The following is a 17,275-nucleotide window of genomic DNA, read 5'->3' on the forward strand; positions in this document are numbered from 1 at the left end:
GCAACCCACAGTTTGTTTCGTGAGATTAAGAGTCACTTATGGTTTGTCTCCCTCCCTATCCCATCTTGTTTCATGGATTCTTCTCATACCCACTTAAGCCCCCATGTTGCATCACCACTTCCTCATATCAGGGAGATCATATGATAGTTGTCTTCCTCTGCTTGACTTATTTCGCTAAGCATGATACGCTCTAGTTCCAACCATGTTGTCGCAAATGGCAAGATTTCATTTCTTTTGATGGCTGCATAGTATTCCATTGTGTATATATACCACATCTTCTTGATCCATTCATCTGTTGATGGACATCTAGGTTCTTTCCATAGTTTGGCTATTGTGGACATTGCTGCTATAAACATTCGGGTGCATGTGCCCCATTGGATCACTACGTTTGTATCTTTAGGGTAAATAGCCAGTAGTGCAATTGCTGGGTCATAGGGCAGTTCTATTTTTAACATTTTGAGGAACCTCCATGCTGTTTTCCAGAGTGGTTGCACCAGATTGCATTCCCACCAACAGTGTAGGAGGGTTCCCCTTTCTCTGCATCCTCGCCAGCATCTGTCATTTCCTGACTTGTTGATTTTAGCCATTCTGACTGGTGTGAGGTGGTATCTCATTGTGGTTTTGATTTGTATTTCCCTGATGCCGAGTGATATGGAGCACTTTTTCGTGTGTCTGTTGGTCATCTGGATGTCTTCTTTGCAGTAACGTCTGTTCATGTCCTCTTCCCATTTCTTGATTGGATTATTTGTTCTTTGGGTGTTGAGTTTGCTAAGTTCTTTATAGATTTTGGACACTAGTACTTTATCGGATATGTCGCTTGCAAATATCTTCTCCCATTCTGTCAGTTGTCTTCTGATGGCTGCATAGTATTCCATTGTGTATATATACCACATCTTCTTTATCAATTTATCTGTTGATGGGATTGGGAGGGAGACAAACCATAAGTGACTCTTAATCTCACAAAACAAAATGAAAGTTTCTGGGGAGAGGGGGGTTGGGAGAGGGGGGTGGGGTTATGGACATTGGAGAGGGTATGTGCTATGGTGAGTGCTATGAAGTGTGTAAACCTGGTGATTCACAGACCTGTACCCCTGGGGATAAAATATATATTATATGTTTATAAAAAATAAATAAGGGGGACAAGATGGCGGGGTACTAGGAAGAGGCATCTTTTCAGCTGGTACCCCAAAGTGAGCTGATTACCTACCAAAGAACTCTGATCACCCATGAAATCAGCCTGAGATCATAATTATACACGTCTGGATCTCTACAGGGGCAGAAGACGCCAGTGAGCAGGTAAAGCGGAATGGGAACGGCGGACTGATATCTGAAGATAAACAAAAGGGGGAGGGAGCCACCAGAGGCGACCGGTACAAAAGAATTACCCCGATACGAGCGAGAGTGCCCTGCGTCTGGGGACCAGCATTAACTTGGAGACTGGTTGAAAGCACTCCAAAAGAGCAAAGGATCGCGGGGGGAAATTGTGGGAATCGGGGCGGCTAGGGACAGGGGCTTAAGTCCCCGGTCCCAGACGGCCTCCCCGGCGCGGAGGCAGAGAGAGTGCGGCGGAGAAACCGGATCCTGGTCCCTAAGCCGCCAGAGCGCCCCAGAGCGCGGGGGTTCCGGCTCCTGTGAGGGGATGGGAGCCGCGCCGGTCTGCAGAACGCGCGCTAGCCCTACCACAAAGTTTGAGATGCGCGCGCACGTCGCTCCAGCTCTCCTGGGTTTCTAAGGCCCGGGGGCGCTTCTTGACCCGCACCATTGTTTTCAAAGTCTAAGCCCAGTGCTCGCGAAACTCTTCCCCGGACAGAGGCGCGCAAAAGCCCAGCCTGCGGCTTACGGACCAGCGCCCCGTTCTCAGTGCCCCAGACGCGCGCCCGACCCACAGCCGCCTCTGAAAAGAGGTGCGCGCAAGCCAGGCACTCCCAGCCCGGGCCGGCGGCAAAATCTCAGTGTGCGATCGCTGCTTGGAACCTCTCTGGCGGTCAGGAGCTCCCAGACAGCCGCCACTGCCTTGGCTTTGGGGACGAGCAAAAGATCCTGCGCCCCCAGGGTCTTTAACTTGGAACCTGCACTGCCAGCGGCCAAGGGGGAATTTATTCAGCTTCTGCACCCAGACTGAGGCTTCTCTCTGAGACGGAGATCAGGAAGTGTTCCAGGGTGCACCTGGACTGCACCAGAGTTGATACATCCAGCTACATCTGTTCAGTCTTCTCCCACCAAAATGACTAGGAGGAGGAATGCCCAACAGAAGAAAAATACAGAGGATGGACCTTCCGCAATAGAGCTAACGGCTATCAACATAGACAATATGTCGGAAAGAGAATTCAGGCTAACAATTATCCAGGCAATAGCTAGGTTGGAGAAAGCCATGGATGACCAAACAGAATTGATTAGGGCCGAACTGAAAACGACCAGACAGGATGTTCACAATGTTAGGGCGGAGCTTAAAGCTACCAGGGAGGAGGTCCACAATGCTCTCAAAGAGTTCCAATCCAATCTAAACTCTCTCAAAGCTAGGGTAACTGAGACAGAAGATAGAATTAGTGATCTGGAAGACAAACAGATAGAGAGAAAGGATCAGGAGGAAGCCTGGAACAAACAGCTTAGATCCCACGAAAGCAGAATCAGGGAAATAAATGATGCCATGAAGCGTTCCAACGTCAGAATTATTGGAATTCCTGAAGGGGAGGAGAAAGAAAGAAGTCTAGAAGATGTCGTGGAACAAGTCCTTCATGAAAACTTTCCGAATCTCGCGAATGAAACCAGCGTTCATGTACTAGAGGCTGAACGGTCTCCACCCAAGATTATACACTCCAAAAAAACATCACGACACCTGATAGTCAAATTGAGAAATTATAATTGTAGGTATAATCTCTTGAAAGCTGCCAGGGCAAAGAGGCTCCTTACTTACAGAGGGAAGCCCATCAGAATAACGTCAGACCTGTCCACAGAGACCTGGCAAGCCAGAAGAGGCTGGCAAGATATATGCAGGGCACTAAATGAGAAGAACATGCAGCCAAGAATACTTTATCCAGCAAGCCGATACTGCAGGAATACTTTATACCACCAAGCCGATACTGCAGGAAATATTAAGGGGGGTTCTATAAAAGAGGAAAAATCCCAAGAATAGCATTGAACAGAAATATAGAGACAGTCTACAGAAAGAAAGACTTCAAAGGTAACTCGATGTCAATAAAAACGTATCTATCAATAATCACTCTCAATGTGAATGGCCTAAATGCACCCATAAAACGGCACAGGGTTGCAGATTGGATAAAACGACAGGACCCATCCATATGTTGTCTACAAGAGACCCATTTCGAACCTAAAGATACACGCAGACTGAAAGTGAAGGGGTGGAGAAGCATATTTCATGCCAATGGGACTCAAAAGAAGGCTGGGGTAGCAATTCTCATACCAGATAAATTAGACTTCAAACTAAAGACTGTAGTCAGAGATACAGAAGGACACTACATAATCCTTAAAGGGACTATCCACCAAGATGATCTAACAATTGTAAATATCTATGCTCCCAATATGGGAGCAGCCAATTACTTAAGAAAACTGTTAATCAAGATAAAGAGTCATATTGATATGAATACACTAATCGTAGGTGATCTTAACACGCCTCTTTCAGAATTAGACAGATCATCGAAGCAGAAAATCAACAAAGAAACAAGAGCATTGAATGACACATTGGACCAGATGGACCTCATAGATATATACAGAACATTCCACCCTAAAACAGCAGAATACTCATTCTTCTCAAGTGCACATGGAACCTTCTCCAGAATAGACCACATACTGGGTCACAAATCAGGACTCAGCCGATACCAAAAGACTGAGATTATTCCTTGCATATTCTCAGATCACAATGCTTTGAAACTGGAACTCAATCACAAGGAAAAGTTCCGAAGGAACTCAAACACCTGGAAGCTAAAGACCACCTTGCTTAAGAATGCTTGGATCAACCAGGAGATCAAAGAAGAACTGAAACAATTCATGGAAACCAATGAGAATAAAGACACTTCGGTCCAAAACCTATGGGATACAGCAAAGGCGGTCCTAAGGGGAAAATATATAGCCATCCAAGCCTTGCTCAAAAAAATTGAAAAATCCAGAACACACCAGCTGTCTCTACACCTTAAAGAACTGGAGGATCAACAACAAATCAAACCAACTCCACACGTAAGAAGGGAAATCATCAAGATTAGAGCTGAGATCAATGAGGTAGAAACCAGAGATACAGTAGAACGTATCAATGAAACTAGAAGCTGGTTTTTTGAAAGAATCAATAAGATCGATAAGCCACTGGCTACACTAATCCGAAAGAAAAGAGAGAAATCCCAAATTCATAAAATTATGAATGAAAAGGGAGAGATCACAACTAACACCAAGGAAGTAGAAACAATCATCAGAAGTTATTACGAACAGTTATATGCCAATAAGCTTAGCAACCTAGATGAAATGGATGCATTCCTGGAAAAATATAAACTACCAAAATTGAACCAGGAAGAAATCGACAACCTGAATAGACCGATATCTAATAACGAGATTGAAGCAGTGATCAAAAATCTCCCAAAAAACAAGAGCCCAGGACCTGACGGATTCCCTGGGGAATTCTACCAAACCTTCCAAGAAGAAATAACACCTATTCTCCTGAAGCTGTTTCAAAAAATTGAAGCAGAAGGAAAACTTCCAGACTCTTTCTATGAAGCAAGCATTACCCTGATCCCCAAACCAGGCAAGGACCATACCAAAAAGGAGAATTTCAGACCAATATCACTGATGAATATGGATGCTAAGATTCTCAACAAGATCCTAGCCAACAGGATCCAACAACACATTAAAAAGATTATCCACCATGATCAGGTGGGATTCATCCCTGGGCTACAAGGATGGTTCAACATTCGTAAATCAATCAATGTGATACAACAAATTAATATGAGAAGAGAGAAGAACCACATGGTCCTCTCAATTGATGCAGAAAAAGCATTTGACAAAATCCAACATCCGTTCCTGATTAAAACGCTTCAAAGTATAGGGATAGAGGGAACATTCCTGAACCTCATCAAATCTATCTATGAAAGACCCACAGCAAATATCATCCTCAATGGGAAAAAGCTTGCAGCCTTCCCGTTGAGATCAGGAACAAGACAAGGATGCCCACTTTCACCACTCTTGTTCAACATAGTATTAGAAGTCCTAGCAACAGCAATCAGACAACAGAGAGAAATAAGTATCCAAATTGGTAATGAAGAAGTCAAACTCTCTCTCTTCGCAGATGACATGATTCTTTATATGGAAAACCCAAAAGACTCCACCCCCAAACTACTAGAACTCATACAGCAATTCAGCAGCGTGGCAGGATACAACGTCAATGTGCAGAAATCAGTGGCTTTCTTATACACTAACAATGAAAATACAGAAAGGGAAATTAGAGAATCGATTCGATTTACTATACCAACAAGAACCATAAGATACCTGGGAATAAACCTAACTAAAGAGGTAAAGGATCTATACTTGAGGAACTATAGAACACTCATGAAAGAAATTGAAGAAGACACAAAAAGATGGAAGACCATTCCATGCTCTTGGATCGGAAGAATAAACATTGTTAAAATGTCTATACTGCCTAGAGCAATCTATACTTTTAATGCCATTCCGATCAAAATTCCACCGGCATTCTTCAAAGAGCTGGAGCAAATAATCCTAAAATTTGTATGGAATCAGAAGAGACCCCGAATCGCTAAGGAAATGTTGAAAAACAAAAATAAAGCTGGCGGCATCACCTTACCTGATTTCAAGCTTTATTACAAAGCTGTGATAACCAAGACAGCATGGTACTGGCATAAAAACAGACACATAGACCAGTGGAACAGAGTAGAGAGCCCAGATATGGACCCTCAACTCTATGGTCAATTAATCTTCGACAAAACAGGAAAAAATATACAGTGGAAAAAGACAGTCTCTTCAATAAATGGTGCTGGGAAAACTGGACAGCTATATGTAGAAGAATGAAACTCGACCATTCTCTTACACCGTACACAAAGATCAACTCAAAATGGATAAAAGACCTCAACGTGAGACAGGAATCTATCAGAATCTTAGAGGAGAACATAGGCAGTAATCTCTTTGATATCAGCCACAGCAACTTCTTTCAAGATACGTCTCCAATGGCAAAGGAAACAAAAGCGAAAATAAACTTCTGGGACTTCATCAAAATCAAAAGCTTCTGCACAGCAAAGGAAACAGTCAAAAAAACAAAGAGGCAACCCACGGAATGGGAGAAGATATTTGCAAATGACAGTACAGACAAAAGGTTGATATCCAGGATCTATAATGAACTCCTCAAACTCAATCCACACGAAACAGTCAAACACATCAAAAAATGGGCAGAAGATATGAACAGACACTTCTCCAATCAAGAAATACAAATGGCTATCAGACACATGAAAAAATGCTCATCATCATTAGCCCTCAGGGATATTCAAATTAAAACCACATTGAGATATCACCTTACACCAGTTAGAATGGCCAAAATTAACAAAACAGGAAACAACATGTGTTGGAGAGGATGTGGAGAAAGGGGAACCCTCTTACACTGTTGGTGGGAATGCAAGTTGGTGCAGCCTCTTTGGAGAACAGTGTGGAGATTCCTCAAGAAATTAAAAATAGAGCTTCCCTATGACCCTGCAATTTCACTCCTGGGTATTTACCCCAAAGATACAGATGTCGTGAAAAGAAGGGCCATGTGTACCCCAATGTTTATAGCAGCAATGGCCACAGTCGCCAAACTATGGAAAGAACCAAGATGCCCTTCAACGGATGAATGGATAAGGAAGATGTGGTCCATATACACTGTGGAGTATTATGCCTCCATCAGAAAGGACAAATATCCAACTTATGTAGCAACATGGACGGGACTGGAAGAGATTATGCTGAGTGAAATCAGTCAGGCAGAGAGAGTCAATTATCATATGGTTTCACTCATTTGTGGAGCATAACCAATAGCATGGAGGACAAGGGGTGTTAGAGAGTAGTAGGGAATTTGGGTAAATTGGAAGGGGAGGTGAACCATGAGAGACTATGGACTCTGAAAAACAGTCTGAGGGGTTTGAAGTGGCGGGGGGGTGGGAGGTTGGGGTACCAGGTGGTGGGTATTATAGAGAGCACAGCTTGCATGGAGCACTGGGTGTGGTGAAAAAATAATGAATACTGTTTTTCTGAAAATAAATAAATTGGGGAAAAAAATAATAATTTTTTTAAAAAAATAGTGTGCTTGAGAAGGAGTCTATTTTTTCATAGACTTCCTAGAAGACATACCCCCAAACACTGAATTTTACAGAATTGTTTTTGATCTCTCTGGGATCCTTGAAGATGTTGTTTTGCAGATGGGTCAGGGAGCCCTGTGGTACTCATGCAATGTCTCCTGTGGCCACCAGAGGAGGGTGTATGCTATTATGTAAGACAGGTCTCCACCTCTGTAGAAGGTAGAAGTTAGCCTCCTTTGGGACTTCATCACAATCTTAGACAACTGCTTCAAGGACTATTTACTGTAAAGATAATTTGGGATCTACTGACAATTCACTGCAAGTGACAACCTAAGGTATTGGAGTGACTAAACTGTGTCCCCTTCGTGCACATGCAGATACACACAATTATAAATGACTGAATGAAGGTGGACCCTCCCTTCACATGAGACACAAAATGAATGCCAAATGAGTCACAGACCTAAATGTAAGAGCTAAAGTTATGAACCTCAGAGAAAAGCCTGAGAAGAAATATTCCTGACCTTTGATTAAGCATCAGTTTCTTAAAGATGATTCCAGAATCAACAAGTGGAAGAAATGATACATGGGTAAATCTATCACCAGCACCACTGCCTTTCCTCTGGGTCCACCATATGCTCCCAGGCACCAGGGAGGAACTGTAGGAGCCATTTCTTTCTACATCTTACTCAGCTGTACCCATTACTATCTCTAATTTAGGGATGTGGTCTGTAGCTTCAGAGCCCTGCCTGGGGTCACCCAGCTTCAAAGAGGCTGAGTAGGGGCTAGAACGGCTGTCTCTCTGCCACTGGACTCTGTGCTCTATTCACACGGTCCCAACATGGAACTCAGAGTTGTGCAAAGCTCCACATACAACCAGCCAGGCCTGTAGACCTCAATGAACTCAGGGGACAGTGGACCACTCTGGAGCTTGGCCTGGGTCTGTTGTCTGACAATGGCAGGGCTTGGCACTGAGGACTCTCCCAGTTCCATCCAGCCTTTGTCTGGGCAGGATGAGATTTCTCCCTGGGTCCCAGGCACAAAGGTTCGTGTAAACTCAGATTCAAGAAGTCCCTTCTGAAACATCTGGAATGCAGCCTTCCTGTCATGTGGGTCCATCAAGGGTAGGCAAGGCCTGGGTTCAAATCTTGCCTCTGCCTCAATGTGGAGTACGGCGAGGGGAAGTTTCATAAAGCCTTGGTTTCCATAGTCGTCAAACAGAGATGGAATTTCTATCTTCCTCATGGAATTGTTATAGATATTGACTGACATAATTCATGTTCTCAAAGTACACTCAGTCATACCAAGCTCTACCTGCTTAGATTACCCACTGTGAGCCCACTGCTGCCATGGGCTCTGGGCCTCTACCTTACTCTGTCCATTTTGCCTGGCAAGCCTGACTCCCCCTGACTCAATTGTCTTTCCAGAAAACCTTCATCCGCTCCAATGTGGGTTACCTGTCCCTCAGCTGGGATCCACACTGGTCCTCATCCATCAGACCCAGGCCAGCCCTGGTTAAGGATCTCACCCAGAGCTTGTGTCCTGAACATGAACAATACTCGGTGTGGAGACTGTCAGTCTTTAGGTTTCTAAATTGTCATCTGGTTTTGAAACAAATGCTGGGGTGCCTTGTGATGGGGCTCTTCCCCTGAAAAGCAGGCAAATGAGCTGCCCTCATTTCTATCATGACTGTCTCCTATCTCATCCTATCATATAATCATTGGTACATAGCATCTTAGTCTTCCTTGTTTTCCAGGATGCCAGAACATTTTGATGGTCAGAGTTCAAAGTATTTTCAGGAGGTGAATTTGTTGTTTTTGATGTATCTGTTAGTAGGATGAAGCCTGATCACTCCCTACAAACCTACACAGAGCCTGTGCCCCTGACCAATAGGGCAGTGCCCCAGCCCATGGAAGCACTTCCCCTAGTGCTCTGGACTCTCCTTTCTCACTGAGTCCCCATTCACTGGTGTTTCTTTCTCTTCCTGCAGGGAAAGCCTCAGATGTCCTCTCTCTGAATATGTACCTTTTATGCCTGGTTAGCTCCATCGTGTGGCAGAGAAGACAGGGATTACTACCATGGCTCCTCCAGCAGCTTCAGATTATGTGGATGACCCTTACCCAACATTGTGGGAAGAGAGGGATCTCCCCCTCATCTCACATGGTGTCTAAAGCTGGAAGCACAGCTTCCTCTCTCACAGAAGCTGAATTTGAGGGGATACCAAGGTTGGGGCAGGCAGGTGTACGGGACCATGTCTAGTGGAGCCTGAGGGCTGTGGACAAACTCTATCCAGTGCTAAAACTCTTGGTAGAGCCTCTCTCCATACTGCAGCTTCCATGAGCAGCCAATGTTTTTTGTAAGGGCCTCTCTTGTTCACACAATTTCATGTGGCTTGCTGTTGCCACTAAAACTACATTTGGATGAACACAAGTCTGTAACTCACTGACCTGTGCTGTCCTGAGAGTTTGTTCCCTGAGAAGATGTGGTCCAGCCAGTAAATACAGGGAGCATCCTGATATGAGTGGCCTGGTCTGCACTACTCTGCTGGCCTGGAGCAGGGCGTGGTTGCTCAGGTCCCAATCTGAGTTAAAGAGCACAAGGGGCTGGATGGGCTGGAATGTATCACCGGACAGGGCCTGGGTGATGTGTATTCCAGGATATGGGGCAGAGATGGTTGTGGGGGATGACACATGAGGGGGGTGTGGGAAAGCTCTTCCCTGTTCTATGGTCACTCCCACTACTGACGGACTCACTGCTGGCTTTTCCTCCTTATGGTTTCAGGTCTCATCTATAGACTCCATATTCCTCCTTTCCCAAGGAAGGCTGCCACTGGATAAAGAGAGCATAGATAGAGGAGCCTTCAGCATGTCCTCCAAAAATGTGGTTAATGTGTGTTGCAGAAATGGTGCTTATAGGAATCAGACGTAAAGAACAGAGATTTGTGACACAGATGTACTTACTACATTAATGATGTGAGTCAAACAATTGGAAAAGTCTCAGTTGTTCAACAGATGGTGCTTTGAGTGCTGTCACTGATAATGTCCAAGGGAACAGCAGTGACCGTGCCTATCCACTGTAGGGACATCAGGTAGAACAATAACCCAACCCTAAAACTCTCCCTGCCGCCCGCACTGTCTTTGCACACACACATGCATGCAAGCAAGCACACAATTAATTCAGAGGGAAGAGCATGGAAACAGGACACCTATCCATTATGGGTGATTATTTTATGGAAGAAGGAATGTGTCTACTTTTAGTTATATTTAAATCATTATTTTACTACATAAAAATAGTCTGCCTAAACCTAAAGAACTATTTACTTTATTTCCTGACTTGTTAGTAAAAAATGGGAAGATGTAAGATGTAATGTTAATATTTTTATAATATGCCCACTAAAATAGATTAAATGTGGCATATGCAGGAAAATGAAATAATTTAATGGTGTCTAATGGACCCAGACATTTCCCCAGTTTCTGCTTTTCAAGGAATCCTTATGAAAGGGAACACAATTCCAGAAAATGAAAGTAGTTCATTTTGGGGCTTCCCATGATCATTGCTGTTTCATAACCATTTCGTGTAATAAAATGCTTTTTTAATAAAATTTTTTAAAAAAGATTTTTGTATCTTTCCTATGTTCTGTAGCCAGACAGAGAAGGCCATAATGTAGTATACCAGCCACATGAAAATCCCAGATGAAGTAAAGTACCGAAGACAGAGAGAAAAGCAGCAGTTGCTGGAACTGGGGTGAGGGAATGACACTGAGTGATACATAGCCCAGATTTCACTGTGATGGAAATATTACTCAAGTAAATGGTTGTGCAATACGCTTAAAGTGCTTAATGGCACCTCCATATTCCATTGAAAAGGATCAGAGTAAAATTTTATGTAAACTCAAATTCTACTTTATTCAATGAACAAAATCCTTTAAGCCATTATACAAGTGTATACAAAACACAAGAATTACAAAGAGAGCAATGACAGAGGAAGGGAAAACATTCTTGCGGTTCCAGCCAGAAAGGGCTGCTGCTTGGGGGCTGAGGGTGGTTTTTCCACTGACAGGTGCTGGATCAAGCCCTTCTTGACCTCATTAGCAGGGGCTAGACCCTGCTGGACCTCCAGGTCAGGAAAAAGAGCTGGTGGCTCTTCCATCTCAGAAGAGTGAATTAGAGCCCTGTCAACCTGCACTGGTCCTTAACCTGTGAGCTCAAGCACCAGGGAGGGTTAGGGCCACCTTTGTCTCCAAAGATACAGCAAATGCCAGAGTGTTATTTGGGGCGAGTTCCTGATGTAGGTTGCTGCTCTGGGCCTGGTGCTGTAACTCCATCACCACGATTGAATTCCCACGTCCCTTCTTTTTTTTAATATTTTATTAATTTTTTCGATAAAGAGAGATCACAAATAGGCATAGAGGCAGGAAGAGAGAGAGCAGAGGAATCAGGGTCCCCTCCTAGGAGAGAGCCGAATGTAGGGCTCAATCCCTGGACCCTGGGATCGTGACCTGAGCCTAAGGCAGAGGCTTCAACCCTTGGAACCACCCGGGCACTCCCCACCACGTCCCTTCTAAATAAGGGATACTTTCCCCAACACTCAATGTTGCCTGCATCGAAGAACCAATCCCTGTGAAAACTCCATGACTGAAGACCACCGGGACTGGGATCTGAGACTATTTACTGATCTCCACCTGACTGCACTCTATGGAGGCTTGCTCAGTGTGGCCTACCCTGTCCCCTCAGGACCACATCAGTCACCACCAGTCCTTCCCACCCACAGTTTCTGGCTCTGTGGGCTCAAGGTTTTGCAATTGTGTGAGCAGAAGCTGGGCACGGTGCTCCAGGTCTGAGCCTGTCATGCTGAACCCCAAGTATGCCAGGAGCATATTCAGGCTGGGAAATTCTGGGGGCTATAAAAATATTCAGAATATTTTTCTAGCCATGTGTTCAAGATGGAGGAGATGGCCCCAGGGATAGACAGGAAGAGGAATCAGAAAACAGGGCACCTTCCCAAATGAATATATTAAGGAACCCTGAGGGAACCTGGGTCATTGGGCATCCAGCTTCCATAAGAGTCCAGTCCTATACCTTGTCCACATGTGATCTGGCAATCCTGCCTGACACAGACCTGGTTACAGACAACAAGCTGGCAAGATCCTCAATGAGTGGGAGATCTTGAGAATGGTGGGACCATTTCTGTCCTTCATGGCAGATCTGGAAACACACGTCAGTCTGTCTCCTTGTGCACTTTCCACTTGAATTCAACTGCATAAGCCCAAGAAGGGGTGGTGTCTGGCCTCTTAATTACCCTGATTGCACATGCCACTTCTCTCTGAAGATCCAACCAAGGAGAGATCAAAGTGATTCTCTATCCAGGCCTTCCCAGGACCCTCCCTATACTTCAAAGGTTACCTCCTGTGCCCATGTGCTTCCTTATTCACTAGGTGCCATGAGTGGGTCTCCTTCCACTGACACTAATCTCCCACAGGGTTTGGAATATCTTGTCTCTATCCTCTCACTGGGTCTCCTGAGCACCCTCTGAGCACCCAGTGACCAGGTTCCAACATATTGCTGAGTGTGCTGTTTCCACAGACTCTCTTCTAGGTCCCAGTATTTGGATAGAGACACGCGTGAGAGGGTGCAGGAATGGGGAATGACTCTCTTAGGGGCTAAAGCTGTCCCACATTTCCATATGCTCTCCCACAGTTCTCGAACCCACAGCTCCCTTGGGCCCCTTACTTTCTCCAGAAGAAACTCTCAGACCTTCACCCTTAAGGAGGAATCACAGAAGTGTGTGATGAGGATCCAAGAGTCCCTTCAAATCACAGTCCCCTTGCTGCTCTGGTAGAGAGGGAAGGCCCTCCTGCATCAGCCAAATCTCACTCAAGTTTCACTGCTCCTGGGCTATGCCGACGGAGGAAATGCACTCATATCTAGAGGAGGCCAGGGGAGTCACATGAAATGTCCTGTGGATTCTACCTCTCATTGTGTTCAGTATCACTGTCTGACTCCTGACTACTATGGAGACTTGGACTGCTGTCTGCTCTGTGTAGGGATCACAGTCAAGTCCTAGAGAAGCACCTGCACCCAGTGGGCTACCTGAATACTTGCTGAATGAAAGGGCCCCAACCAGCCCATCACATGTATCTGAGTGGGCCTGGGAACACCTCTGAACCCCGGAGATCACAGCTTTCACCCAGACACAGACCCCAAATGGAGTCTTGGATCTCTCTTTCAAATGGTAAAACAGCCCAACTCAAGATCAGCATGATAGTGAGGGATGAGGCTGAGGCTTGATCATGGCAAGCAGGACAATAATAAATGAGTACAACCACAGGCTTTCTAGCAGACCTTTGCACAGACCCAGGCACCCAGGTGCACTTTCCTTTCAAGACTTCATGAGTCCCTAACATAACTCTGGCCCAGTCAGAGGAGCAAACTGAGGCTCAGGAAGTTTGGGGACATTTCCAAGGCTCACAGCAAGTGGTGGCCAAATCCAACTGGGCCATTAAGGACAAGGTGCTCACCTTGCAAACAGGAAGTCCAACACCTCCTGGGTAGTGGCAATGGCTTGATATGTGCCCAGGAACATGTAGGCATAGCTGAGGTCTCCTCCTAGGAAATTAGGCACCAGATGTTGTATTTGCTTCTTTAGCAGGTTGGCCCGGCTTGTCCATAGCACACAGGTCTCACTCCTCTTCATCAGTGACCCATATTTCACCTGATGTGAAACAAAGGAGAAATGAGTCAGTTCTGTACCCACCAGGAAATTTAGGAGTTGGAGCACAGAACGAAACTCCAAGATGCCAGTGACTTATGGCAAGAGGTGGGGCAAGAGGTCCGGCAGTCATAAAAACAATCAGGTGACTGGGTGGTTCCTTGGCTCAATCCTAGGAGTCATAGTTTTGGCTCAGGTCATCATCTCAATTTCTTGAGATAGAGCTCCTTGCAGGGCTGCGTACTTAGGGCACAATTGGCTTGAGGATACTGTCTCCCCCTCTGTTTCACTCCACTCTCCCCCTGCCTCTCTCAAATAAGTCAACCAATCAATTAACAAATCTTTAAGGAAAAAGGAAAAACTTTCTTCATAGACATACAAAGAAGTGAAGTCTGACCTTGATAGTATCTCAGGTCATATTTGGAACTGAGTATTGATAACAACCCCCTGAATGAACAACATCGATCCTATGGTTTCTGATAACAGATTCCATTCTTGAGATGAGAACACAGAGACATTTTCTTAGGTAAGACAGCTCAGGATATTATGGCATGTAGGATGTTTAGTGTAGCACTATGATTTATCAGCAAAAGAGAATCACATCAAAGTCCTGCATCATAGAAGGGCTAAGTGCCATTCTGAAATGTTTTGCAGAAGAATGAAGCCCCTGAAATGAAAAGGCAGAGCAAGAGACATAGTACCATTGGCAACATGTCTCTTTGGGCAAAAGTCTTCCAACTCACCATGATCATGTGCAAGATTTGCAGAACTTGGGGAGGACTGTCAGGTCAGTGGGGATACCTGGGAGCACAGGATCCTCGATAAATGGCATGAGACATTGTTTAAAGGCTCTTTTCTGATATTATTACAAATATGAAGACAATGACTCTACATCTGGCCAAGGAAGGGGCAGGGCAATGAGGGGAGATTTGAAAAGGAGATGGTGATGCAGATTCATGTGGGTTCAGAACTGTAGCAGGAATCCCACTGCAGAATTAGGCTGGCTCCTGGGACATGGGTCCATTTGTGCTCCACTGGGACCCTGGGGGATGGATGTCCCCAGCACCTGCACTCACCCTGAGCCAGCACTGGACTTTGTTGGCATTTGGGGGCACCTTTTGCCCTTCAAGCAGGTAGAGCAGAGGATCTCAACATTCATCTCCTGCCCGATCTCCTGTGTGGAGCTCTGTAAAGACAGTGCCCAGCAGTCAGGCAGGAGGCATCAGAGCCCTACCTGGCTGCCTTTGCTGGAACTTAGACCCAGGGCACTCCATTCCAGACACACCACACCCCAGTAGGCACACATCTCCACCAAGGAGAGAAATGTGACACAGCTTCAGGGCCTTGGATGAGCTCTGAGAGAGGTAAGATGCACCTCAGCAATCCTTTCCACCCTGCCCACCAGGACATTTGTGTGAACATAAAGGGATCACCAGGGTATCCACTATCTTGCAAACTCCTCCATCCCTGTGGCAGGAACCCCACATATCCCTTTTTGCCAAAAATTCCAGAGGAGAGGACGAGGTTGCCCTGGGATGGCTCAGATGTGTGGCTTGGCCTGGCCTAAGCTGTTCTGTATTACCTTATTTATCCTCCTGCCAGATTCCCTGAGGCATTGTCCATGAGGTTTGAGTCAATATCTGCAGCATTTGAGAAAGTCAGTCCCCTGGGTTTTCTGGGAACCAGAGTCCTGGGAAGTAGGCAAACAGCAGTAGAACATTTTTCAATAATGGATGTCTCTAACCAAGTAACTGTGGTGCTAGACTACACTAGAATGTGGAAGCCTGTGGGGGGGTTTCCAAATTCGGTTGGGGTCTGCAGTCAAGGAAGTAACTTCACTGCCTGAGATCACCTACACACGTCCACTCCTGGATTGGCTCCTACACAATCAGTGCTCAGGTTGCCATCTGCTCATCCCCATTCTGCATGCAAGGCCACATCTGTACACAGTGACACCAACACACCCCTCTCCACAGGCCCCTAAGGAAGGTCTGGAAGCAGCCAGGGCCTCAGCTTGTAAACACACGTGTCTTCAGGAACAGCTTTCCAATATTACCTGTTTGTGTCTCTGGCAAGACATTATCCCTGTCAGGGGTGGTCTGCATCTTGTTTGTTCAATACAGATGACTCTAGCATAGACTTCATCCAGATGTCCATAGGCATTTGTGGGATAATATCTGTTTTAATGGAGGAATGGTGTCATGTAATAAATAGCTTCAACCATATTTTCTTCCTATTCTTATCTTCTCTGGGTCTGCTATTAGTCAGATCTCACTCTATAGTTCCTACTGTGTGTACACATGAACATGCACACTCTTTCATGTATGTACACATGTGTTCATCAGTGCTCAAATTCTGGAGTCCCAGAAGATGGAAGCCTCACCTACAGAGAGGTGGATAATAGCTTCCCAAGATCATATGTTTTCTAATTTTAAAAGCAAGAAGGGATTGGAGACTTGGTTTCTGAAGTTCAGAGTTCACCCTTACCTCTAGAGACTGCATACCCTATACTAAGAGCCATTAAATTCTTTCCGTTGGGTGTGATGTGGATAGGATTCCACTCAGTGTGTTGCCATGAGCTGGGCTGCCCCTCAGCCAAGAACTTGATGGAATGCCTCCTATCTAGGATATCAAGGCTCACACTCACCCTTATACCATCTCCATGTCTGTATCCACTTCTTTCAACACAACTTTTCCCAGAGCCCTCTGGTGAATGGCAACATGCATCCAGGGTCCCTACTTTGAGGACACTCAAAGAGCTGGGTTCATGCCTGTTTCAGCCTTCTAACCATTCTGGGCAATTCCCTAACCCTGTTGAGGTCTTCACCTTCTCCTCTCAGTGGTTCCCTGAAAATCTATATCCTGTTTATACATCTTTGTGTAGCACTGTCCCCTGGAGTGTGGTCTGGACTTAGTGATTCCTACCATTCCACAGAACATCGCAACATGACCCACAAACCCCTTCTGAGATTTAGTTATAAAAGCTCATTGTCCAGTCCCATGCTGTCTCTGACACCTATTCTCTCTCATATCTTCACTCAGGAGTAAAAGCCCTTATGTTGAACCCTGATCCAGACATGTGCACGTTACATCCCAAAGAGATGTGATGTACAACAGACAGAAGAACTCAGGCTTTTGAGACGGACTGAATCCTGCCAACAACCCTAAGTGAACTCAGGTTCTCAGTTAATCAGGTCGTGCCTTGGTGTTTTCAACAGCCCCAAAGTAATGAGAAGCTCTGGCAGGAGCCTCTAGCTGGACACTTTGGATTCCTGATCCTCTAAGACTGTGCG

This window comes from Neovison vison, chromosome 7 (assembly GCF_020171115.1).
Source record: "Neovison vison isolate M4711 chromosome 7, ASM_NN_V1, whole genome shotgun sequence".
NCBI classification, from domain to species: Eukaryota; Metazoa; Chordata; class Mammalia; order Carnivora; family Mustelidae; genus Neogale; species Neogale vison.